The 25,257-nt window shown below is 39.6% G+C and overlaps 1 protein-coding gene across 1 annotated transcript in view; it reads left to right on the forward strand.

The window, feature by feature from the left end:
• Positions 1–4,009: 4,009 nt before the first annotated feature.
• Positions 4,010–25,257, forward strand: part of LOC106053202 (guanylate cyclase 32E-like) — a 126,947-nt gene continuing 105,699 nt past the window's right edge. Inside the window, exon 1 of the mRNA XM_056021777.1 lies at positions 4,010–4,207. The gene's annotated coding sequence lies outside the window, so the exon portion shown is untranslated. The remainder of the gene's footprint in view (positions 4,208–25,257) is intronic.

Raw genomic sequence — 25,257 nt, forward strand, 5'->3', positions numbered from 1 at the left:
TTAATAAAATCCTCAACACCAAACTGTCTGGCAGTAATCTCATCACTGCAATTAACAGCTGGGCCGTCCCTGTGCTCCTTTACACGTTCGGTGTGATCAAATGGACTGACACCGACCTACATGACATTGACAGACTCACTAGAAAATTACTAACCAAGTTTCGATGTCTACACCCCAAGTCCTCCACCATAAGGTTATACCTGCCCAGGAAGGATGGGGGTCGTGGATTGCAGAACATCTTCAAATTGTGTAAGATGCAAGTTTTAAAAATACGATCAAAACTGCTCGCCTCCAGCAATAAATTAGTTTCCTTCCTACGGAAATACGACTCCGATGCAACCCCTCTGAACCTACACAATGCTGATGTCAATATCGGTTTGGACGACGTAGGGCATGAGATTCGCCAATGGGAAGAAAAAACACTCCACGGAAAATTTCCGGCTTCATTACATGGGGACAACATCGACAAGGCTGCTTCCTTAACATGGCTCAAAGCAGGTCATCTCTACCCTGAAACAGAAGGCTTTGTTACAGCAATACAGGACAGAGTAATCAGGACAAAAAATTACGAGAAGCATATCCTGAAACTCAATGTTGTCGACAAATGCCGAAAATGTGGAAATGTGGGCGAGTCGATTGAACACATTATGGCAGGATGTCCAGCCCTATCAGAATCAGCCTACCTAGGTCGCCATAACCAAGTTGCAAAGTTAATACACCAACACCTGGCTTTGACGTACAAATTGATCGGTAAGGACACTCCCCCTTATTATAAATACTCTCCGCAAGAGGTTCTCGAGTCTACTGAACATCTGCTGTACTGGGATAGGCCTATTCTGACCGACAAAACGGTAGATTTCAATCGCCCGGATCTGCTGTTCATCGATAAAAAAGAAAAAACCGCTACCATTATCGATATCGCCGTACCACTGTCTCATAATTTAAGAAAAACTGAGATAGAAAAACAAAGAAAATATGGGAACCTAGGCTTGGAGATTAAGCGTCTATGGAAATAGTCCAAAATAACAATATACCCCATTGTTATATCAACCGAGGGGATAATAACAACTGACCTCACAGACACCTTCAAGGCCCTTAACATTCCTAGGAACATCTTCGTTGCCTGTCAGAAGGCGGTACTGCTGCAGACCTGCCACATCACCAGAAAATTCCTCAGTGGAAACTGTTAAAGGGACTACGATGAATTTTGTTTCTCTTTAGCGAAACTCGACCCTGGCAGCGCCAGAGAATGACTACTCGTTCATTTCTAACATAATAATAATAATATGTTCAGCCCTATCGGAATCTGCCTACCTAGGTCGCCATAACCAAGTTGCAAAGCTAATACACCAGCACTTGGCTTTGACACACAATTGGATCGGTAAGGATACTCCTCCATATTACAAATACTCACCACAAGAGGTTCTCGAGTCTACTGTACTGGGATAGGCCTATTTTGACTGACAAAACGGTAGATTTTAATCGCCCTGATTTGCTGCTCATCGATAAAAAAAAAGAAAAGTCCGCTACCATTATAGACATCGCCGTACCACTATCTCATAATTAAAAAAAAAACTGAGCTGGAAAAACAACGACAATATGGGAACCTTGGCTTGGAGATTAAGCGTTAATGGAAATTATTAAAATAACAATATACCCCATTGTCATATCAACCGAGGGAATAATAACAACTGACCTCACAGATACATTTCAAGGCCCTTGGCATTCCTAGGAACATTCTCGTTGCCTGTCATTGGGCGGTACTTCTGCAGACCTGCCACATCACCAGAAATTTCCTCGGTGGAAACTGATAAAGGGACTACGATGAATTTTAACGAAACTCGACCCTGGCTTCGTCAGAGAATGAATACTCGTTCTTTTATAATAATAATAATAAATAAATAAAAATAAACAGATATGCAAATCATATTTTCATGAGGTCAAACGTAAAATCAAGGGCTGTCACTGACTTCTAACATAATGATCACACGAGACTTACTAACTTCGGATGTTCTTTCAGAGTTGAAGATAGTTTACTTCCTAGTCCAGACCACCCGCAGGACGACGGGGGATGGGAGCGGACAGGGTTTGAACCCTCGACCGTCGATAAAGCCGAACGACAGTCCAGCGCGCAAACAGCACGACCAGGCAGTGTTACCTTTTGCTTGCGAAATTTCTGATCACTGTTCAAACAAATGGATATTTTATTTAAAAGTGTTTTCTCATCAATATAAATCAAAGCACTTGAGACTAAACTAGAGTTTAACGGCACTGATTCCAACCATCCAATCATTCGCCCCGCGGCGGTATACAACCATTTCACTCCACCCCCCCCCCCCCACCCCACATCACAGATAACATTAAAATATTATCTTGTTTTGGGTTTATCTAGAAGTTATATTATAAATTAGGCAGTAAAAGGGCATCGCTCACTAAACGGGAACATTAGTTCACTGAAACAAAACTAAGACTGCTTTATTCATCCGTATGGAAATTTGTTATCATTACAAGGACTCTTTTCTCATATAAACACAACACAACAGAAACAATACACATAAATAAACGCTATTCATTTTGGATAATTCAATAAAAAAAAAAAAACAACACAAAACCGCCTTTGGTAACATGACAGTAGCCAGGAAGAAAGGAAACTGTCACTTTAACTGTTTTCTTATATTTGTTAAATGTTATTATCATTTATAACTCTGGTAGATGGTTGAAGACGTGAAACAAAAAACAAGCAAAAAGAACAAACAACAAAGCTCATCTTAAGGAAAAAAACTCCACATTTACAGCCGTATTGTTACGTGCACAGCATAGCGTGAATGTGGAATGGTGCGAATGCGTGCTAAAAGGATGGAAGACTATATATAAATGGAGTAAATGAAGATCGAACTGATATATTATTATTTTTTGTTTCAAGATTCAAGTCCTCATTATATACTATATATATATATATATATGATTCTGTTTGGTGTATGATTAAGAGTCTCATCTATTCGTAACACGTATATGTCAATATTGTAATATTTATTTCTCTTTTTCGATATAAAATAAAATTAATGAATTACCACGACTTAATTAAATATTTTGTAAATTGATTCATGTTTTGTAGGAACAATGAATATATTTGCAAAGTTTCAACTTGAACAGAGAATCGGAAGTGACAGAATCGGAAGTGACAGAATCAGAAGTGACAGAATCGGAAGTGACAGAATCGGAAGTGACAGAATCAGAAGTGACAGAATCAGAAGTGAGAGAGAAAACGTACTCCAAATGTGTACCAGACGGACAGAAGGAATTGATATAAGCTTTGTAAAAGAAAGCAGTGTGTCATAGTAACTCTATAAAATAACTTCTCCTTTATGGTTTTAATAGACAAAGCAGTAGCAAGGGGCAGTGGCGTAGCTAAGATGGGAGAAGGGGGTGGTCCAAATGTGAAAATCCCCCCCCCCCCCGGGCTCCAAATGAGTGTCCGAAATTTGTTTTCACATCAAATATTACGCCATTATCTAGTGTCATGTTGTGGAATGTCAAATTCCTGGGGCCCCTAAAGGGGTCAAGCCTCCCGGGCCCCCAAATCCCTAACTGGCAAGGGGACATCACTATTCATTTCGTTCCCCCGATTGACAATACTCTGAAGATTTGAAGATTAATTGTCAGTTCAGTCGGCGAGTAAAAAAATGTCATAGCACCTTTCCAAAGCTGTTGATGTCTCCAAACAAGCAAAAACAGAAAAACAAACAGCATCTGTTTACCAAAAAAAGGTTGTATATTTTTGCTTTAATTAGTTCACGACTCTGTTTTTTAAGCTTGGCCAATTCTGTAAGAACCACTTGAGAAATAAAGTCAACAATTGTATCCTTGGAAAAAAAAAAAAACCCACCTCAACTCAGTTATTACTATGACCCGCTAAAGCGCTCACTCTCGCTATCTGTCTCGTGCATGCACGCTATAGTTCACTCACTCTTTCATAACCGGCTATCCATTTTGTAAGGGGAACATCCTTTACCGCACCGAGTGTGAGTACAAGCAAGGAGAGGGGAAGATTTGGGAGCGTTGAAAAAAAAAGTGAAAAGTCGTCTGGACGCCCTGGGTTTCGTCCACGTCTGTCTTATGGTTTAGTTCATATCGCTACAAAACAAGAGCCAGGTCTGCGTCTGTTGTTTGCGTGCAACGAGGTCATTGAAGGATTTATTTTATTGTGGTAAGTAGGTTAAAAGTTTTATTTATAGCTTTTCTGTGTGTAATTAAATTGACTGAAAATTTTTTATTATTAAAAGAAGAAAAGGCATAAGGCGCTCTTTCTCGCTTATTAAAGGAGTGGAGATCCTCAGTTGCGCTCGTCATTACAAGCTTATAAAGACGCCAATGAAATGTCCAATAGTGAGGATGGTTCTAAATTAAAAAAAAAATCATAATAATAAAAAAGTCTAAATAATAAAAGGCACCTTTTTTTAAAAGTAAGTATATGATAAATTAACAAAACTAAAGATGTTATCGTCGTTAGATAAAAGATGTTAATTGGTATTGAACAAGGATGTTAACTCAATAATTATTAATGTTAAAAATATTCCGCCATAGATACTAGTTCGATAATTAAAGAAAATCAATAAAGTATCTGTCACAGAGTGTTCTTCAGGTAGCCTAGATCGATAACAGGTGAGCGAGAGAGAGGGAGAGAGAGAAATAAAGAAAGAGACGCTGATTATGACAGAGAGAGAGACAGAGAGAGAAGAAAGAGTAAGAGAAAGAGAGAGAGAGAGAGAGAGAGAGACGCTGATTATGAGTGAGAGAGAGAAAGAGGGAGAGAAAAAGAGAGATAGAAAGAGACGCTGATTATGACTGTGAGATAGATAGAGAGAGAATGAGAGAGAAAGAGAGAGAGAAAGTGAAAGAGACGCTGATTATGACTGTGAGATAGAGAGAGAAAGAGAGAGAGAGAGAGAAGGAGAGAGAGAAAGAGAGAGAGAGAGACGCTGATTATGAGTGAAAAAGAGAGAGATAGAAAGAGAGATAAAGAACTATAACTTGTGCACAAGATAACAATTTTCACTCCAAAGAAATCGTTAACTTAAAGAACTCATTTGGATATTCCTATAATCAACGAGAACCCTTTTTTTAAAATTATTATTAACCCAGCAAAGCAATATAAAACTGTTGGCTATTCATAACATATTTTGACAATCGATGCATAAAGGGCTCATAGATACTGAATGATATAGATGTCTTTTCATAGCACTTGTTGGTTTAGGCGGTTGAATAGAGGACCACTCTAAATTATTGCCTTCATGAGTAACTTGCATCTCAAATCTAATATTTTGTTTTCTTGTCTTTCTATTTTTTTACACAGCCATATCCCATAATCCCTAACATACATTTTAAGCCGTCAAGCTTGTTGCAATCTTCTTTAAACCAGAGCATAGAACTTAAGTCTAAATCTAGGAGCAGAAATCTTTCACGCTAGACTGTACAGCGGTTCTCAACCTTTTACTCTTCGGCGACCCCCATCCACACAGCAATAGAAGAATAGACAAAAAACGATGGTCTTAGGCGACCCCTGGCAAATCGTCAATCGACCCCAAAGGGGGGTCGCGACCCACAGGCTGAGAACCCCTGTGCTAGAGCATTGGAAAGCCGATCATTTTGTTCACATCGACTTCTTTAATTACAAGATTTAATTATGCAGTTTAATTATAGTTTAAAAGCTATGCCTTTATGTAACTCCTTTAAAAGAAAGTCATGCTATTTTCCAACCATCCTTGTTCTTTGTATTATTTAGTTGGTCAAAGTAGAAAGACCAGGAGAGAGAGAGAGACTACTTCAGGCGCTCTCCTATTTTGAGGGTTAACAGGTGATGGCGAGAATTGAAGTATCACGTGATTCTAGCCGTAGAACGACCACAACTAACTTTTCTCTCTCGCAGCAGAACTTTGAAGTTTACAAAACACAATAAGGGAGGTGTTACTGGTTTCATATCTTAAGTCACGTTTTTATCACAAAGCTTATAGTTCAGCTCACTCTCTGTCTAAATGGTAAAAATTTTGAACACGTTATTTCTCCCACATCCATTCTCGGATCAAGTTGAAACTTCGCACAATTATTCATTGGTGAAGACAATACATGAATCAAATACAAAAAGTTAACCAATTAGTCAATGAATGACTTGGAATTAATCATTTTGTTTGACACCAAAAAGGGAAACTAATCCTTTAGTATTCACAGATATGGTTAAATATTTGTTATTTCTCCCACATCCTTTCTCGGATCAGGTTGAAATTTTAAACAATTCTTTATTGTACCTTAAAAAACATGAATCAATAAAAAACAAACCATTAGTCAATTAACTATTTTGTTTGATATCGAGAAAGGGAAATAACTTTAACAATATTAAGAGATATTTACTATTTTGGAGTTCTTACCATTAGATAAGCTTTGTTTTGTTTTTAAAAGTATTCTTAAATTTTGCTTGTTTTTAAGATCTTCATACTTTTCCCGCTTAAGATCTAGAATCTATATCTATGTCAGTGAGCTAGTTAATGAATGAAAGAGCTTCACGGAAAGAAAGAAAAATAAATGGATCACCTGGACTGTAGAGAAGGTGTTTCTAATTACAAGGAAAAAACTTACAGCCATCTTCAAGTTCAAGGGAAATGAGTCTGTGCTTACCTAGGAGCAGAGCTGGCCTTAGGTAATTGGAGGCCCTAAATGAAATATAAAATCGATGCCAACCAAAAAATATAATATTAAGACTTAACTCTTTCTCTCCTAAGTGACGATACAGCGTTGATTCCACAAGAATGTGGTAAATAATTACGGAGAGAAAGAGTTAAACAAAAAATTACGCAATTTATTGAAAACCTTACTGTATGATCTAGCATTCTAGAGCTAGACTGGTACACATAGAGCCATAGAGCTCTGCTAGTTTGAGATTCGATCCAAGTGTCGCAAATTTTTCTCTAATTTATGGGTTCTTTGCGAGGCCCCCCATCAATCGGATGCACTAGGTAGCTGCCTAGTTCGCCTACGCTTGTGGCCGTCCCTGGTCGGAGTTTCAAATATCTAAATTTTTAAAGGTATATGATTCATTGCTTCAATACATTCGTTGTAACGTAAATAGTAAGGGTTGTCTTCGAGCCCGAAGGTTAATGAGGAGTGCAATATTTCCTGTGGCTACGCAGCCCCAGCCCTGGTTGTGGCAAAACATGTAACGCACATAAGTAGATATTAAATCCAGGAATAAATTATGACGCAATCAAAGGACACGTGACGGGAATAAATAATGATAGATTTATAATGCAGGATAAAGTGAGTGTCCTACGGGCGGATACAATCATATTGTAATCCGTTACTTCAATTTGAGATTAGATTTACCTCAACAACAGATTTGTGGGAAGCGTGGTCGAGAGGCTAAGTGCGCTTGAACTTGGCTTGTCTTGTCTAGAAGGGGGCTCGAGGTTCGTCACCCGACTCGGGCAGAGTTGTGTTTACTGAGCGCCTAAAGGCAGCACGGAAAACCAACTCCTAGATAGCCCCTCTCCCCCCCCCCCCCCGCTGGTCCACAAATGAGATTGGACCAAAGCGCTCTGAGCATGCTATAAGCATGAAAGTAGCGCTATATAAAAGCTATAATAATAATAATAATAACATAAAAGCTGGTATGTTGGGTATCAACAGACTTTGCTACTGGGCAGATCACCTCGAAAGAAGGTCAGAGAAACTAGGAGTAATTAATATATTCCTGCAAAAACGCAGACGACATGTAAGCAGACCACAATGGATGGATGATGTGGAAGCAGATCTACAACATCTTGGGGGCTCTGACGTGGAGACGGAAGGCTCAGGAGAGATCTGAATGGAGGGACGGGCTGAGGCAGGCCAGAGCCCCCCCCCCCCCCCCCCATGGACAAGTTGGGTATCACTGATGAAAAAGAAGTAGCATCTGTAAGGAGGCAGTTTATTTCAACTGTGTTTAATATCTAGGTTTTTTTTTCTGTTTTTTTTTGTGTGTTGTCTCCATAAAGTAAAGAAATATTTGCCGAAAAAAAAAAAGGTAAAACATTAACCGATATTTCACGCACAAAAACTAGATTCGCATGAAAGCGAGTATTTTAAAAAGTAACAATAAAGAACAAAAAAGTTCTGGAAGGCGTAGAGGTAACCAATAAAAATGTAGTCACTTTTCCCTTTATTTTAAGACATCCTTTTTTGTCTTTTCCCATCCTGTGGGTAATTAGTTCTGGAAAGATAATTAAAGGGAACACTTCCACCCAGTGTGTACATTTCACAATGCCCCATGATCCTTGGACTATATTTTGTGTCGCAAGGTCTGAACACTTTTTATTTTTCGCTGAACGTAAAGTGCTCCCAATCGATTGTCAGTTATAATGTATGTAGGCCCTGATAGAATGGACAGTAACTTTTTAGGACCCCCCCCCCCTCTACCTGAATCCACACAGATCTGATGCAGGGGCGTAGCTAGGTATTTTCCATCGTTTGGGGGCCCGGAGGGCTTGACCTCTTTGGAGGCCCATGCATTTAATTTCTAATGTAAAAAAAACATTCATTTGGGGTCCCCCCTCAAGTGGGGGCCCTGGGGGATTTTCAAATTCTTCCCCTCCTCCCCCACCCTAGCTACGCCACTGATCTGATGCATTTGTTTAGGGAAATGAGATCACATGAAGCCACATCATCCTCCCGTGTAAATCAAAGACTGTATGGGAATATAAACATGATATTGATATTGTTATGATCTCTCTCCTACTCAGGCCTTCTGTAAACACTGCTAAACACAACACAACACATCAACACATCAAGAACTTGACAACAAGGCTCCAAATAATCTGGTACTTTAATAAGGGTCAAATAAAACAGCCAATATGACACAATTGGTAACACAATCAACTGCTACAACGTTAGACTGTAGATCACTGTACTAAACTCTACTGTCTCGTCCTGGACTCGTACGTTTCACTGGAGGACTGCACCAGGACCGACTTCATGGCCGACTAACAGTCCCGTCTCCGGTCTTGAACTGCCGCTTTCCTACACACTGTGTCTCTTGTATGCGCAGGCTTATGATCAGATGACCATAACACGGGCGCTATTCACGTGCAAAGTTCATGCCAGTACTGTCCCTTGCCTTTCAATATAGCACGCTAAACTGTATTACTGGCCTGTGTCACATATGTCAGCTGATCACACACATAGTTAACCCTTTTGCTTCGCGAATAGGGTTATAACAATATAATATGTCATTCATTGTATATGCATTATAAAGTGAATTACACAGTTCATTTCTTTGGCTGGCTAATTGAATATAATACCTGAAAAACTTTGTAGCATGTTAATTAGAAATGTTTGATACTACATTGAGAATTCTGTAAACAAAAACCAAAAAAAAAAAGCAAATTTTTCTAAAAATAGATTTAATGTGAAAGAAGATGTGAAAAGGACGAAATGTAATTGCCACCGCTGAGTTGTTGCAGACATTTAATTGAACTACGCCTATTCACTAAGCAGAAGTAGAAGTAGATTAATACCCTTTGACAGCTGACATCTTTATCGTCTGCAACTCGCTTAGCCTTCTGATTGGTGTTTAGAAAACAGATTTATACTATTTTTGTTCTGCTTTCGTCGTAGAAGAAGTGATTGTAATTAGAAGATTCTAGAACTTTAGAACATCTGAGAAATTTCTATTCGATCTGTAAAGCATGTTAAAACATTTCAGATCTTTTATTTAAAACGTGTGTTAGTTTTACAATTTCTATACTGTACAACATTGCGAGGCAACGAACAAAATGTCACTGGACAATCGACATTGCTTGCAGCTCAGAAAACAGGTTAATTGAATTGCTTATGCCAGCGTTTCTCAAATTGAGAGTGGGGGGTGTGTGTGTGTCTTATGACAACCTGTCAAGGGGGACGCGACGTCCTGAAAACCGTGTGTGGGGGGGGGGGACTGGGAAGGCTCGAGGCCGATCAATTTATTGTTTCAAGGGACACAAATAAATAACGTCTAAATATTGTAGTTATAGATTCATGTGTGTATATTAACCATTTCGAATGATGATGCTTCAAAAATTACACAATTTCCAAGAGACTTTTAAAAAAATCTTTGAAGCAAGACCTTTCAACATGTATACAGTCTTCACGAGAGTCGTCTGCAAAAATATTGTCTCAAAACGTTTCGAAGAAGACATTTCCAAACGCATTTCTTCACTTTTTCTTCATGTTAGCACGGTCGAATTTCATTAATACCACATCTACCTCAAATATACCTCGCAATATGATATTGTCCAGATCTGCCTCATTCTTTATTATCCCTAATTTAACACGCGTATTAGCCTGTCTCACCATCTCAGCTTGCTAAGGGGGGCACGAACGGGATTATCTTCGTTTGGGGTGGGGATGCCACTGGTAAAGTTTGATAATCACTGTTTTATGCTATGCTATTAAAGGCTCATTGAAGTGTTACATTAAATCCAAACCCAAACTGTGTTTGTACTGTGTTTGTAGAGTGTTTGTATTGTCTATCAAATGGTTAGGCAAAGAAGGGAAATAAACCCAAAATGAGCAAGTGTCAACTCTATTGGTGTGTCACAAACGTTCAGGATCTTAAGATCTTTTTTAAAATCACAAAGACGGATCTCATTGCTCCAGTTTTAGAACCACCGTTGAATTAAGAAAAGAATAATTCATAACAATCCATTGCTCCTTTTTGAATTATTCATGTCGCAAAATAACTATGCAATAAAAGTGACATTTGACATGTCTCTAGCTTCCTGTGACTATATCGCCTGATGTTATGTCGCTGTCCGAAATCAAAGGCTGAAAAACGGACACACAGATAACAGACTTGTCTTGATTCGTTTACACACAAACAGTATTCATACCTCGTCGTTCTGGATGAATTAGTGTGACATAAGATTTACAATTACACACTAAACGGGATGGCTGTCTGGTCGTGAGGTATGTGCAGCGGACTGTCTTTCGGTCGTTTCGATGGTCCAGGGTTCATATCCTGCCCGCTGCCATCCGCCGTCGTCTTTCGGGAGTTTTGGACCAGGTCTAGGAAGTAGATTATCTTCAACTCTGAAGGAACATTCAAAACATGTAAAACATTCGAAACACGTAAAACACCCGTAACATGTAAAACACCCGTAACATGTAAAATATTCAAAACATATAAAACACCCGTAACATGTAAAACACCCGTAACATGTAAAATATTCAAAACATATAAAACACCCGTAACATGTAAAATATTCAAAACATATAAAACACCCGTAACATGTAAAACATTTGAAACACGTAAGACAAACGTTTTAACAACAAGATGAAATAATTTACAATGAATACATTGCTCAGTTTAAATAAAAAATGGTTTAAAACAATTTCATTTAATATTTTGTGCTATACACCATAGACGCAAAGATAAACGCGGTTTCTCATTCAATATGCTAGGAAAAAATCATACAAGTGCTCATTCTTCTCGTATGCCCTTTGGACACGGAACGGGTTGCTTGAATAAGACAGGGAAACCAAGGACTTAGTGAAATGAAAGTTTCTAGTTAACAGTATTGATACGCGTAGAAGGTAAATAATTTCTCTGTGGAAGATAAGAATAACATAAGATAATAGGAAAGCTAACAAGATCCTAGAAATAAAGAATGACCCTTTGTGTCAGGATTTTGTGATTTTACCATCACAAAAATACTAGACACCGATAGCAAAGACAAACAGACTCTTTTGTTCCCCTGGCTATTAAATCATTAAATAGGAACAATCTGGTATAAACTTTGTCACATGCAAATTATGAATGAGTCTGGTGTGAATGTACACTTTGGTTTCTTTTAGTTACGTTGCTTTTGTTACTATCATTTAAAGAAATACATTTTCATTGACAGTTTTATTTAGACCCGAAAAGGATCACAGTTTTATTTACCGTCTGGGCCCATTTTTTTTATCCCGATTTTAGTGTAGTCACCTTCACCTATACCTTAATCTGGTAAACCGTTTTGGGCACCACTAATGATCTGCCGAACATTTTTCTCCATTCCTCTACGTCTTTTATGTTATCTTCCAATCGCTTTTTTTTTTGTTGTCTGCCACTTCTTCTTTTTTATTATTATTATTATAGCTTTTATATAGCGCTACTTTCATGCTTATAGCATGCTCAGAGCGCTTTGGTCCAATCTCATTTGTGGACCAGTGGGGGGGGGGGGGGGGCGGGGGTATCTAGGAGTTGGTTTTCCGTGCTGCCTTTAGGCGCTCAGTAAACACCTCGAGCCCCCTTCTAGGTAGAAGAAAAGCCAAGCCAGGTTCAAGCGCACTTGGCCTCTCGACCGCGCTTCCCACATCCTGAGACTTTGCACACCCTGAGGACCTTGTACAGTACTCATGTTTAAAATCCCGATACTCTTGCAAGATGGAAATTCTGTATTCATTATTTACTAATTTTTCGAAAGATATTTAAGCATACTTCTGTTTGTCTCTTCCCCACCTCTTCCCCAGCATTGACAGGAAGGCTACTCGACAACCCTTTAACTATTAAACTTTGTGTTTTTTTTCTTCTTAGGGAATACTACGGGGCATTTGAATGTTTAGTTAACAAACACATTAGCCTCACTTAATCAAATCAACTGGGGGGGGGGCGGTGGCTGAGTGGTTTTAAGCGCTCGGCTTAAAAAACCTGGGGGTCCTGGGTTCTAATCTCGGTGAAGACTAGGGTTTTTAATTTCGCCGGGATTTTTAGGGCGTCCCTGAGTCCACCCAACTCTAATGGGTACATGAGTTTAGCTGGTGAAAGTAAAGGCGGTTGGTTGTTGCGCTGGGCACATGAGGCCCTGCTCGTTAACCGTTGGACATAGAAATAGATGACCTTAACATCATCTGCCCCATAGATCGCAAGGTCTGAAAAGGGAGCTAATCAAAGCAAAGGGGAGCTAATCAAAGCACTGGCCACATGACACCCTGCTCATTAACCGTTGGACATAGAAATAGATGACCTTAACATCATCTGCCCCATAGATCGCAAGGTCTGAAAGGGGAGCTAATCAAAGCAAAGGGGAGCTAATCAAAGCAACACAAAACGTAAATGCACACAACTTTGAAAATGATATATAAATAAGGTCACTATTAGTGTCTTCTCTGTAGAGTTTGATGACTACTTGTGCCATCGCCTCTGATATGTCCCGGATCAGTCATTTGACTAGCTCAAGTTTGAAACAACCAATGAAACAGCCGTTTCGACTACAGCTGAGGAAAAACAATGAAGCACATCTTTTTTTTTTTGCTGAGAAGCGATGCGTAATTAACCCGAGATGTAAGTACTTAGGAGCAATGTAAAAAACCGGAACAAAGTTACGTCGCCGAAAGACTGTTCAACTTAGGATTCTACTTAACGTAGTGGCCACTTGAATCCTGCGTATGTTTTTAAAAGACATGCTGAGACCACTCATCTGTATAGTACGTTTTGCGCAGCGTCTTATTGTTGTAGATGGTTGTTGACTTACAGCACCAGACTGCTGGTAGACAACTAAACCGCTGTAGGTGTATTATATTTTAACTTGTACAACTTGAAAAAAACTTTGAATAAGCTTGGAGATGAAGCGGTTATGGAATTTGTCTAAAATAACAATATACCTTGTTATATCAACTGAGGGGATAATGACGACTGACTTTACAGATACCTTCAATGCCCTTAACATCCCTAAGAAGATGCTCGTTGCATGGTAGAGGACGGTACTGCTGCAGACCTGCCGCATCACCCCTAAATTTCTCAGTGGGCGCTGCTAAAGGGAGACTACAATGAATTTTGTTTCTCTCTAACGAAGCTAGGCCCTGGCAGGGCCACAGAATGAATATTACTTTGTTTTTAACATAACGGTGGGATGTTCAGCCCTATCGGAATCTGCCTACCTAGGTCGCCATAGATTTCAATCGCCCGGACATGCTGTTCATCGATAAAAAGAAAAAACCGCTACCATTATCGATATCGCCGTACCACTGTCTCATAATTTAAGAAAAACTGAGATAGAAAAACAAAGAAAATATGGGAACCTAGGCTTGGAGATTAAGCGTCTATGGAAATTGTTCAAAATAACAATATACCCCATTGTTATATCAGCCGAGGGGATAATAACAACTGACCTCACAGACACCTTCCAGACCCTTAACATTTCTAGGAACATCCTCGTTGCCTGTCAGAGGGCGGTACTGCTGCAGACCTGCCACATCACCAGAAAATTCCTCAGTGGAAACTGTTAAAAGGACTACGATGAATTTTGTTTCTCTTTAGCGCAACTCGACCCTGGCTGCGCCAGAGAATGACTGCTCGTTCATTTCTAACATAATAATAATAATTTAAAATGACTAAATCGGAGCTTCAAAAAGTTAATGCTATTTTCTTTTACACTATGGTAAATCTATAACTAAATGACTATAATAGTAACAGAAATCATTTTAGTTTTATTCTAATTTGCGCAGGCCAGTTTTGGGTGCCTCTCTTTCCAGGCTCATCGTCATATCCTGTATGCATTGCCGTGTAGAACGGAGTAGTTCGTCATTCGAATCAGTTCACGCCTTGGAATACCGATGGCCGTCTTGCTCATTGCTATCCTCATTATGTGATCGTCGGCTTGGAGGACCTGTCTCGATTCTAAAAAATTATGTTGTTCCTTCTTCGGGTTTAATGAAGCAGCTAGATTGGTTGTACAGGTGTCCTAGAATTTGTACGAATTTTTCAGGGATAACATTCTCTTACTTTTTACCATAACTATTTTCAGCCGACCCTATAAAACTCTTTTTTTTTTTTTTTGAGGTCTACGAAACTGATCATTAGACGTTGCTGGTATTCGAAACTTTGTTCTGTGATGTTTCGTAGAGACAGTAGTTAATCACGTTTCTCTATTACAGCCTTCTCGTCTGCTAAGTAGAACACTCAAACGTAGACCACGTCTTATCTTATATAATACAGACGTTACTTCAAAATAAGAAGATGATTACGTCCCACGTCTGCGAACATACAAACACGCCCACACTCACCTGCATAAACTTATCAGCCTGAAGAAATAACATCACATAAATGTTTCTTTTCTCATTTTATTGCTTTCATTTTATGAGCAGGGGCGTGACCTGCGATCACTTATAGGATGCGTTTTTTTTTGTCTTCACCCTAACAATATTTTCTTGAAAGGAAAACTCAACTCATGTCACCCTATTTTTTTTGTTTTAGAGATCGTACTTCCAATTATCTCCCCTTGTTAAATTTTAGTACATTGCCCTTGTCAACATGGGCGAAGAATTTAGAAAAATGTCAACATGAAATGAGATTCCCTATCATTAAAAGAAATTTACCATGATTTGAATTATGAGCAACTTTATGCAGATTTACTATACTAATGAATGGGAGGTTCAACTAACTCTCTTTAAAGCTGTCATCTTGGTTAACAAGAAATATGTTATGGGCAGTTTTGTTTTTGTTTTTTCCAGCAAAATAAACAACGGGCAAATATTTAAAAATAGAAACAGGGGCAATAAATCCAGCCAATTATGTGCGAGAACCTTCTTTTGTCTAATAGCGTTACGCGATGGAGTTAAAAATGTGTCCAACATAATTCAATCACTGAATGACGCACTCAAATATTAAGGGGGGATAACTTTAGCACTGGCTCTCAGATCGTCTGCAGCTAATTTATAACTGAATGCTGCGAGCGTCATAAATATGGCGCCCGACGCAAATAGAAAAGTCAAACTACCGAATGAATAACGCAAATAACAATGGTGAAGAATTCTTCGTAGACTTGCTTTGGAGATATGACAATGTCGTAGTTCAAATAAGATGATGTTGTGCAGACCTCATGCGTTCCTTCTTCGAAGCTACACATGGCGGAGTTTGGCAAAACGAAAAACGAACTTTGAAGGCCTTTGAACGCAATACACAATGGACTTAATTGTTGCTTCATCATCTTCACCCTCACCTATCCCTGATGAACTGTTACGTCGACCGTCTTTCTCCATTCCTCTCTGAAGCAAAAAAAATGTAAATTGAAATTGGTGTAGCCTAATCATCTGATTACGTCCTACGCGTCATGCATTAAGTCATGCATATTAACGAAATTCTCTCTAATTGACTCATATATTTAAATGGTTCTTGTTTTTTTTTCTCTTTCATTATTTGTCACCTCTCTCTCTCTCTCTCTCTCTCTACCTCTTTGTCGAAGTCACCCTGCGTATAGCTCCATTTCTCTTTGGCTGAAAATGTGCAGGTTTTTTCGTGAAGTGTCTCTGAAGGTGCATGTTTGTGTCTGCATAGGCCCTACCTGTCTCTTCCTCTATTTTTAGTCTCTCTCTCGCTCTTTCTGCCACTCTCAGTGTCTCACCCCTTCTTGGACTCCGCCCCCTCTTTCTTTCGTACACAAATACGTTATCATCAGCTGACATTTCTACCTCTCACTCTAGGACAAGTTTAGCATAATAACAGTTATCTCCCATTGCCAGACAAATGTCTGATTAGCAAGTTGTAGACTGCGGAAACTGTACAATGCATGCCAGTGAATGAATAATTACTATCGTAGACGCCCAAAGGTCAGAGGTTATTTCAATACATGACCTTTGACTTAGTGAATGTATAGTAGCCAGTTTCAAAAGTTCGTCAATGGTTCTTACAGCAGCCGGAGATTGGACCCAGTTTGAATAAAAAAAAACAACAACATTGCTCTTGTAGTTGTAAATTACTGACTCAAACTAGCTTTTGGTGACAGAAATTATTTTGATACACATTGAAAAATAAAAAAAAAATTTAATGCTGCAGGTGTTCAAAGACTGTATAGAAAATACACCTGACGTGTTTGCCTGGCCGAGCGGTATACGCGTTGAACTGTCGATCTGTCGTCTCGATGGTCGCAAGTTCATGTCCTGCCCGCTGTCCCCTCTCCCCACTGATGCAAGATTATCTTCCACTCTAAAGGAACTTATATCTTATCTTCTTATCTTATCTGAAACATATAAAACATTTTACATGGAAACATTCGGTCTTGATCAAACTACATTTCAGCGAGGGCTTGAGTGTTTCATGTAAAGTCCCTTGATAATAACTCTGTGGTTGATGATATGGAAGTTTGTTTTACATGTTTCGGAAGTTTTTTAGTCTCGAAGATTATTACACCCTAGCCTCTCGTAGGAGAGCGGGGGATGGCAGCGGGGGATGGCAGCGGACAAGGTTCGAACCATGGGACCATAGAGAAGAAAGTCCAGAAATAGGGCCAGGTAGCCATACATGTCAAGAGCATTCTAGACATGGTGAGCTAGACAATTACATAGTGAGCTAACCAATTACACAGTGAGCTAACCAATTACACAGTGAGCTAACCAATTACACAGTGAGCTAACCAATTACACAGTGAGCTAACCAATTACACAGTGAGCTAACCAATTACACAGTGAGCTAACCAATTACATAGTGAGCTACCAATTACACAGTGAGCTAACCAATTACATAGTGAGCTAACCAATTACAAGATCTGCACGCAATGGAGGTAAGAGACTTTGCTACTGTATTAGACTTGAGTTTTCCTATACCAGGTAGAGAAACACTTCTAGCCCGTAGATCAGAATCTCGACTAGACTCAGTGCAGTCAATCTCCACAAGCACGAACGGATATTCCTAAGAGAAATCTTTCCTTCTATATAATTCAATTCAAAGTGTTCGCGTACTTTTTAGCGGTCCCCGAAAAGAGAAAAGTAGCTATTAGTTTTGTGTGGAATGTCAATCTGTCCGTCCGTCCGTTCGTCCCGGTTAGATCTCGTAAACTAGAAAAGATAGTGAAAATCCGACATCATAATATTTTAGACCATTCAAAGTTCTGATGCAACGGCTACTTTTTTTCTTTTCTGAAAGCCAAAAAATCTAATTTTTTAAATCACTTATGCAAGCAGGTTTTTTTTCATAAAAATACACCACTTTTACAACTATTCACTATTAATAGTAACAAACACTGGAGGCTCTTTAGTAGGGGGAAATTACTATTTCCCATATTTGTAACACTTTTATGCAAATGGTTTTAGATTTTTTGTCAAAAATTTATTTTTTACAAATATATTGCTGAGGTAAGTGAGTTCTGTCAGATTAACTACTCTATTTAGAAAAACAATGTTTCCTTTTTTATTAAAGAGACAAAATCTACTTAGTATGCATATGACTGAAACAAAATTTAAAACAACAATTTATAATTAGTTGTTCATGTTATCACGCGAAACGCAATGTGGCACACAGACAAATATGTTTATTTTTTTTTACGAAATGTTTTTTTTCTTGAGGATTTGAGTTAGAGATTGACCCTTTACAAAACAATTAGATCAATTAAATATTCATTATAAGACATCAGTTAGGCCAGGTTCACATCTAACTTCACTTTTACTTTCACCTATCAATTGGTCTGCTGGGGCACCACACAAGATCTGTCAACCTTCCTTCTCCATTCTTCTCTGTCATTTGTCTTTGATAGAATTTCATTCTGATGTTCTTTCTGAAAATATTGCCTTTTTACCTTCCTGGGTGGACCACTTCGGGGGGCCGTTTTTGAGTTCGTGTTTCCACACAAAACTGTCTTTGTAACCTTGTTAAAATTCGGTACGAACTAGTTTGTGATGTAGGGTGTGACCCCCCCCCCCGACCTAAAATTGTCATCTGCTTTTCTCTGACCGTCTCTGGGTTCAGACTTTCTGTTTTTTTTTGTGTGTGTGTCCGTCGCTGCCGTACTTATCTCAATGGTCACATGTCATTGTGAATTAGAAATATAACTCCAGTTTGTTCAACCTTTTCGTACGTGCTGACCACCTCCATATCAATACGTCTGAGATTGCACATAACAAATACTCTGTCTGTCTGTCTGTCTCGCTCTCTCTATCCTGGCCTAATGTCCTTTACAAAGATTGAATGGACATCCCAATGGGGTGGGGGCCTTCTTGATTAATTTCCGAAAGAGAGAGAGGTGGGGAGGGAGAGAGAGAGAGAGGTGGGGAGGGAGAGAGGGAGAGGTGGGGAGGGAGAGAGGGAGAGGTGGGGAGGGAGAGGGAGAGGTGGGGAGGGAGAGAGAGAGGTGGGGAGGGAGAGAGAGAGAGGTGGGGAGGGAGAGAGAGAGGTGGGGAGGAAGAGAGAGAGGTGGGGAGGGAGAGAGAGAGGTGGGGAGGGAGAGAGAGAGGTGGGGAGGAAGAGAGAGAGAGGTGGGGAGGGAGAGAGAGAGGTGGGGAGGGAGAGAGAGAGAGAGGGGTGGGGAGGGAGAAAAGAGAGAGGTGGGGAGGGAGAGAGAGGTGGGGAGGGAGAGAGAGAGAGGTGGGGAAGGAGAGAGAGAGGTGGGGAGGGAGAGAGAGAGGTGGGAGGGAGAGAGAGAGAGGTGGGGAGGGAGAGAGAGAGGTGGGGAGGGAGAGAGAGAGGTGGGGAGGGAGAGAGAGGTGGGGAGGAAGAGAGAGAGAGAGGTGGGGAGGGAGAGAGAGAGAGGTGGGGAGGGAGAGAGAGAGAGGTGGGGAGGGAGAGAGAGAGGTGGGGAGGGAGAGAGAGAGAGGTGGGGAGGGAGAGAGAGAGGTGGGGAGGGAGAGAGAGGTGGGGAGGGAGAGAGAGAGGTGGGGAGGGAGAGAGAGGTGGGGAGGGAGAGAGAGAGGTGGGGAGGGAGAGAGAGAGAGGTGGGGAGGGAGAGAGAGAGAGGTGGGGAGGGAGAGAGAGAGGTGGGGAGGGAGAGAGAGAGGTGGGGAGGGAGAGAGAGAGGTGGGGAGGGAGAGAGAGAGGTGGGGAGGGAGAGAGAGAGGTGGGGAGGGAGAGAGAGAGGTGGGGAGGGAGAGAGAGAGGTGGGGAGGGAGAGAGAGAGGTGGGGAGGGAGAGAGAGAGAGGTGGGGAGGGAGAGAGAGAGGTGGGGAGGGAGAGAGAGAGAGAGGTGGGGAGGGAGAGAGAGAGGTGGGGAGGGAGAGAGAGAGGTGGGGAGGAAGAGAGAGAGAGGTGGGGAGGAAGAGAGAGAGAGGTGGGGAGGGAGAGAGAGAGAGGTGGGGAGGGAGGGAGAGACACACACACACACACACACACGTTCTTTTCTTTTTTTCTTAATATTCCGTATAGATTAGTTAAACTAGCTTGAATATTCTTTGCAAAAGCCAAAGATAGCTGATTTTCAGATGAAAAACCAAATAGTATTAATTCTTGGTGTGGGGTGGGAATCTACTTCAACAAGATTCTATAACGTAACACAAAGCAACAAGTTCCGTTTTAAGGCTAGATTCTGTTTAAATGAAACATATGCAATATACTTTAAAAAAAAACAACAGAAAAAAACAACAAACAAACATAGCTTATCTTAGGGGAAGTATCGCAAAATCACTGCCATATCTCTCAATACTGCAAGGTTTAACTCTCCTTTTTTATATAAAAGAAAATTAATGCCTCTAATCGCTTTTTCTTCTTCGTTCTCATTTTACATGTCGGAGAGTTCGGATCTGTAATCTGAGATGAACCACGCAGTGGTTTCCAGTCTAATTGTTTTAACTAATAGTTTAATTCAATCACAAATTGTTATCGACTATGCAAGGCCGGCCCAAGTCATTCAAAAAATATTTATTGCAAAGACGAATGTATTTTCTAATACAAAATTTTAATTTTGACATTATGCTTATTCCTACCCACATATGGCCCCGCAATTATTAGGGCCGGCCCTGCGACTATGAATAATTGTGCAAAGTTTAAACTTGAACCAGACGGACAGAGTGAGACAATATAGGCATGTAAAAAGAAAAAGTTGCTTACAAATTAGTCGCAGGCGACCACGGTACGTAACTCTAGTTCAACAAGGTCTGTAAAATTCTGTCTTCTTTATGGTTGTCTCAAGTGTACATAAATCTAAGTTTTTTTTTTATACCGAACAAAGGTGACATACTTGTACTAAATGTGAACTCATTTATACAATTACCAGAAAATATTTTCTTACCAATGCTTAATGCTTTGTATGGCAATATTTTTTAGAACCCTTTTCAATTTTCTATGAAATAGTATAAGATAAGATGATTTTTATTTGTAAAAATATAGGGGCCACAGTCTGACCACAATTGACCACCTCAGCGTAACTACTGTAACAATAACAATACAGATGCACATACGAACAACATTCACACACGAAACACACACTCACTCACAACCAGCGCTTTATGAATTACACCTCTATGTACTTCTCGATGACGACAGATGACCTTGTAACACTGACCAAAAGTGTGATGAAAGAGTTTTTAAGTCTTTCTGTTTTAGTCCTAATGGAAAGGAGACGACCACTTCGCTCAGATCTGATGTTACAGTGGTTTAATGGGTGCAGGTTGTCTTTAAGAATCGTGTTTTAGAAAGGCATCTTTCATGAAAAAGCTCTTCAAGAGATGGTAGCCGTGTTCGAGTGATATACGATGCTGTTTTTTCCATAAGTCTGTTATATAGTATATAATGATGGCATTGCTTACCATACATGGATGATATAATTATATATATATCACACTGTTCTTTCTGCTATCTCCTCGTATTATTGACCGTTGACTGACCAGTTTCGGTCTTTTTCTGGACATGCGTGTCTCTCAGTTTCATTACTGAAGTTGTTTGTTAGGACTGGTCCTGTTTTTTTGTTAGTACACAGCGTTAATGTTATAGACTACTTAGACAATATTAAATTACATTTTATACAAATATTATTAGTACATATCAGCTTATTTAATAATATCTGTGAATATTGAAGGATTTATTTCCTTTGTTGGTATCAAACAAAATAGTAATGACTAGTATCTAATTAACTAATTGTTGTTGTTTTTTTTTTTATTGATTCGTGTCTTGTCTATGTCAATGAATTAATGCACAGAGTGTCAGCTTGATCCGAGATTGGGTGTGGGAGAAATAACGCGTTGAAACTTTCAACCAGACAGAGTAAAGTTGATGTAAGCTTTGCAAAAAAAAAATTCACTGTATTAATGGCGTCCTACAGAAAGTTTTGACTAGGACGTATTAATCATCATTTCTGAAAGGGCGTCCGAAATTTATAAGACAGAGTAACGTATCTTTCTGAAATTAATATTTAGTTACATTCATTAAACTTTTTTTTTTAAATAAACATTGCCATAATAACGCGGCTCAATTAAATTTTTTTCCTCAAGAATTCTAATGGGATGTAATATTTACGATACGTATGCCTAAAACTAAGGATATTAAACTTCATTTATTTTGAGTGTGCGTACATTTTAGATTAAAATTGGTAAAAATAATTTAAAAAAATATAAATTCCTTCATCTTCTGAGCACTAAATAGACTTGAAAGGGCAAAACACAAAATTAACCGAGATCCTGGTCAAAAAGAAACCCAAAACCTCTGCCTTTTGACTTCAATGTCTGTCAGACGTTTCCAGCTAAGTCTTGTCGAACATTAACCGACCAGTCAATAAGTCCACTAATTGTCCACTATTTGGCGACCACACAAACACTGGGGGAGGTTTCGGTTTCCACGAGTAGACCTTGTCGGTCATCATTAACGCCAGCCAGTAAGGGGAACAACCGAAACACTAGTCTCACCTGTATGTCTCGCCTTTATGGCTTGTTTCACGGGAAAAAAACAACTGGTCTCATTATTTGTTAGTCAATGGCAACGTACCACTTCTGTGTCTATTTTTTGACTTTGAGGTCAATCAAGATGTCTTAAAAGTAGAACAATTAGAACAACAAAATGTTTTTTTCTTCTCTTCCTAAAAGATCATGCCAACATTTGATCTTTCATCTTTTAAAATCAAGAGTCTCTATTAAACAAGACGCCATTTTGTTCTTAATAGAATGTTTTCAATATATATATATACTTACGAAGCTTATATTAACTCTTTCTCTCCTAGCAGACGATACCAACGTTCATTTCACCAGAATGTGATAAATAATTACGGAGAGAAAGAGTTAATTCCTTTCTGTCTTGTATACATCTTCTACGCCGTCTTTCTTCTGCTCATCATTCCTAGACCGATCTCGTACATTTATTTATTATTGCCGAAGACAGTAATTGCAAGAATCAATAAGAAAAAGTAACCAATTAAATAATTAATAAGTGTTAATTAATTACTTTTGTTTAAACTTGGAAAACGGGGATACATCTTGCAGCATTAGAGATTTGTCAGTAACTTTGTTTATATAAGCTTTGTGTTTTTTTTTTTTTCAAGTATTTTTATATTTTGCTTTTTTATATACAAAAAAGAAAAAAAAACTACTCACATGATTACGCGAACCCAGTTGTGACCTGTATATTTTTCCGCATCTCGTGCAGACAAAGTCGTTGACCGCTGGGTGTCTATTTTAAGTTTTCTTTTCGTCTTCTGCGCCTGTCTTCAACAAGGGCGTCTCTTTGGGTCTCAAATGTGTTTCCCGCGGCATTTTTGAGAGCTCTTCAACTGTCTCGTTCAAAGGCCATCTGCAGCCAACCACTTACCTCTTAGCCACTGAGGGCGAAATGGCACCTGAGTTGGTCTTCACAGGTCTTAGGGGGGGGGGGGCAGCTGTGCTACGCCATTCTCATTTAATCTCGCATTAGGCATGCGGTTGCCTCCAATGTGGAATAAGTGTCCGACTCAGCGCAGCTGCCGAATGGTAATTAGTGCTTCTATACTGTCCACACCAGCCTCCAGCAGAACATAGTTATTTGTAATGGAGTCTTGTCAGCGTATGCCCATTATGGAGTGAAGGCACTTCTAAGAAAAGCGTTTGAAGAGCCTTAAATGCTTTCGATAGAGCACCCAGCCCACGTCTGTGAACCGAGGTCTGTGAACCGATGTCGCAGGTCAGTGTTCAGGCCTTCTCTAACGACTGGTGTCGGTGTTATCACGTGTGTGTCTGTGTGTGTTTCTATGGTGACGGCGAGAAGAAGTTGTTGGCTATGCAGTGTGAATGATGCAAGTAAGCGGCACTGTCGTAAGCCGTGTTACGCCAGACGATTCCAGGACACCACAGTGTAAAGACGTGTTTTTATAGTGAGCCAGATTTTGTTGAAATTTCAGTTTATTTCATCTCATGCCAATTTGAATGTGTCTAGTTTATATGGCTCCTTTTGTCCCGGAAGACAATGGATGTGCCCAGATGAGTCACTGGCTTTGGTTTCGTCTTGAGACGAGGCAGAATCTCGAGTAACTTATCAAGCCCATTCTGAAGCTGCAGAGTTTGCCACAGTTGGTGCATACATTTGCATCTGTCGTAGGGCTAGTTGACAGGGCAGCTTTCTTTTTCTTTCTCTTGACTGATGCAGCTTCGTTTCTTTTGCATTCGGCGAAGTTCGTACCAGCACGTACAGCCTGTTTTGGGCTATCTCCTCCCACATACTTTGGTTGATGCCTGTCTATATGTGACTATATCGTAATAAAAGTTATATTTAGCTTCGTTCACAAAAGAAAGTTATTTCAAGCTCTATAAGTTAACTCCACTAGTCAACGACCATCGACAACACTAAGATATGAAACACTCTCAAGCATTGACACAAGACTATATATTTTGATCCTTCAGCGAAGCCATTCACAGTCCAAACCATCCATTCTCAACATTCAGAATTTATTTCGCGCAAAAAAAATCTAATTCTTGCTTCGCCAGTTTCACAGACCGAACGACAAGATATCAACTTACTCTTGAATATCGTCTGCTCCACAATTTCGTTGTCCACAAGCCTTCACATACTCCTACCAGGATACAGTCGAATACACGCCGAAAAAAGGTTTTATGTAAGTTTAATCTTCAGTCTCATGCACGCAGTCGTTTCGGGTCGACGGTGTCGCAGGAGAAATTGAACATAAGAAAACTAACGTGAAGCAGTGTCAAGACTGGGGGGCATCTCAAAGTCACGTTCCGCCTCTGCACAATCTCAAGTATTCTCAAGAAAGTGGCGGCGCGTGTTTCGTGTGAACGGATGCGGATTCAAAGGCGTTTCCGAAAAATATAAAAGTCAAAACATTAACAAGCAAAATAAAAAAGTACTTTTTAAAAAAAAGCCACAGAGCTTAACTAAGTGGAGGAACTCCACAATGCTAATTGTATCTCTCAATAATGTAACATGTATTTCTCTTTTTCGATAGTAAACATAATAATTAATTGACTCAATGGTTAATTTTAAATCGATTCATGTTTTGTTACATGCAATAAACAATTTTTAAAAATTTCAACTTGATCTGAGAATGTGTGTCGAAGAAATAACGTGTGATATTTTTACCAGACAGACAGACAGAAAGA

Source organism: Biomphalaria glabrata, chromosome 2 (assembly GCF_947242115.1).
Source record: "Biomphalaria glabrata chromosome 2, xgBioGlab47.1, whole genome shotgun sequence".
NCBI classification, from domain to species: domain Eukaryota; kingdom Metazoa; phylum Mollusca; class Gastropoda; family Planorbidae; genus Biomphalaria; species Biomphalaria glabrata.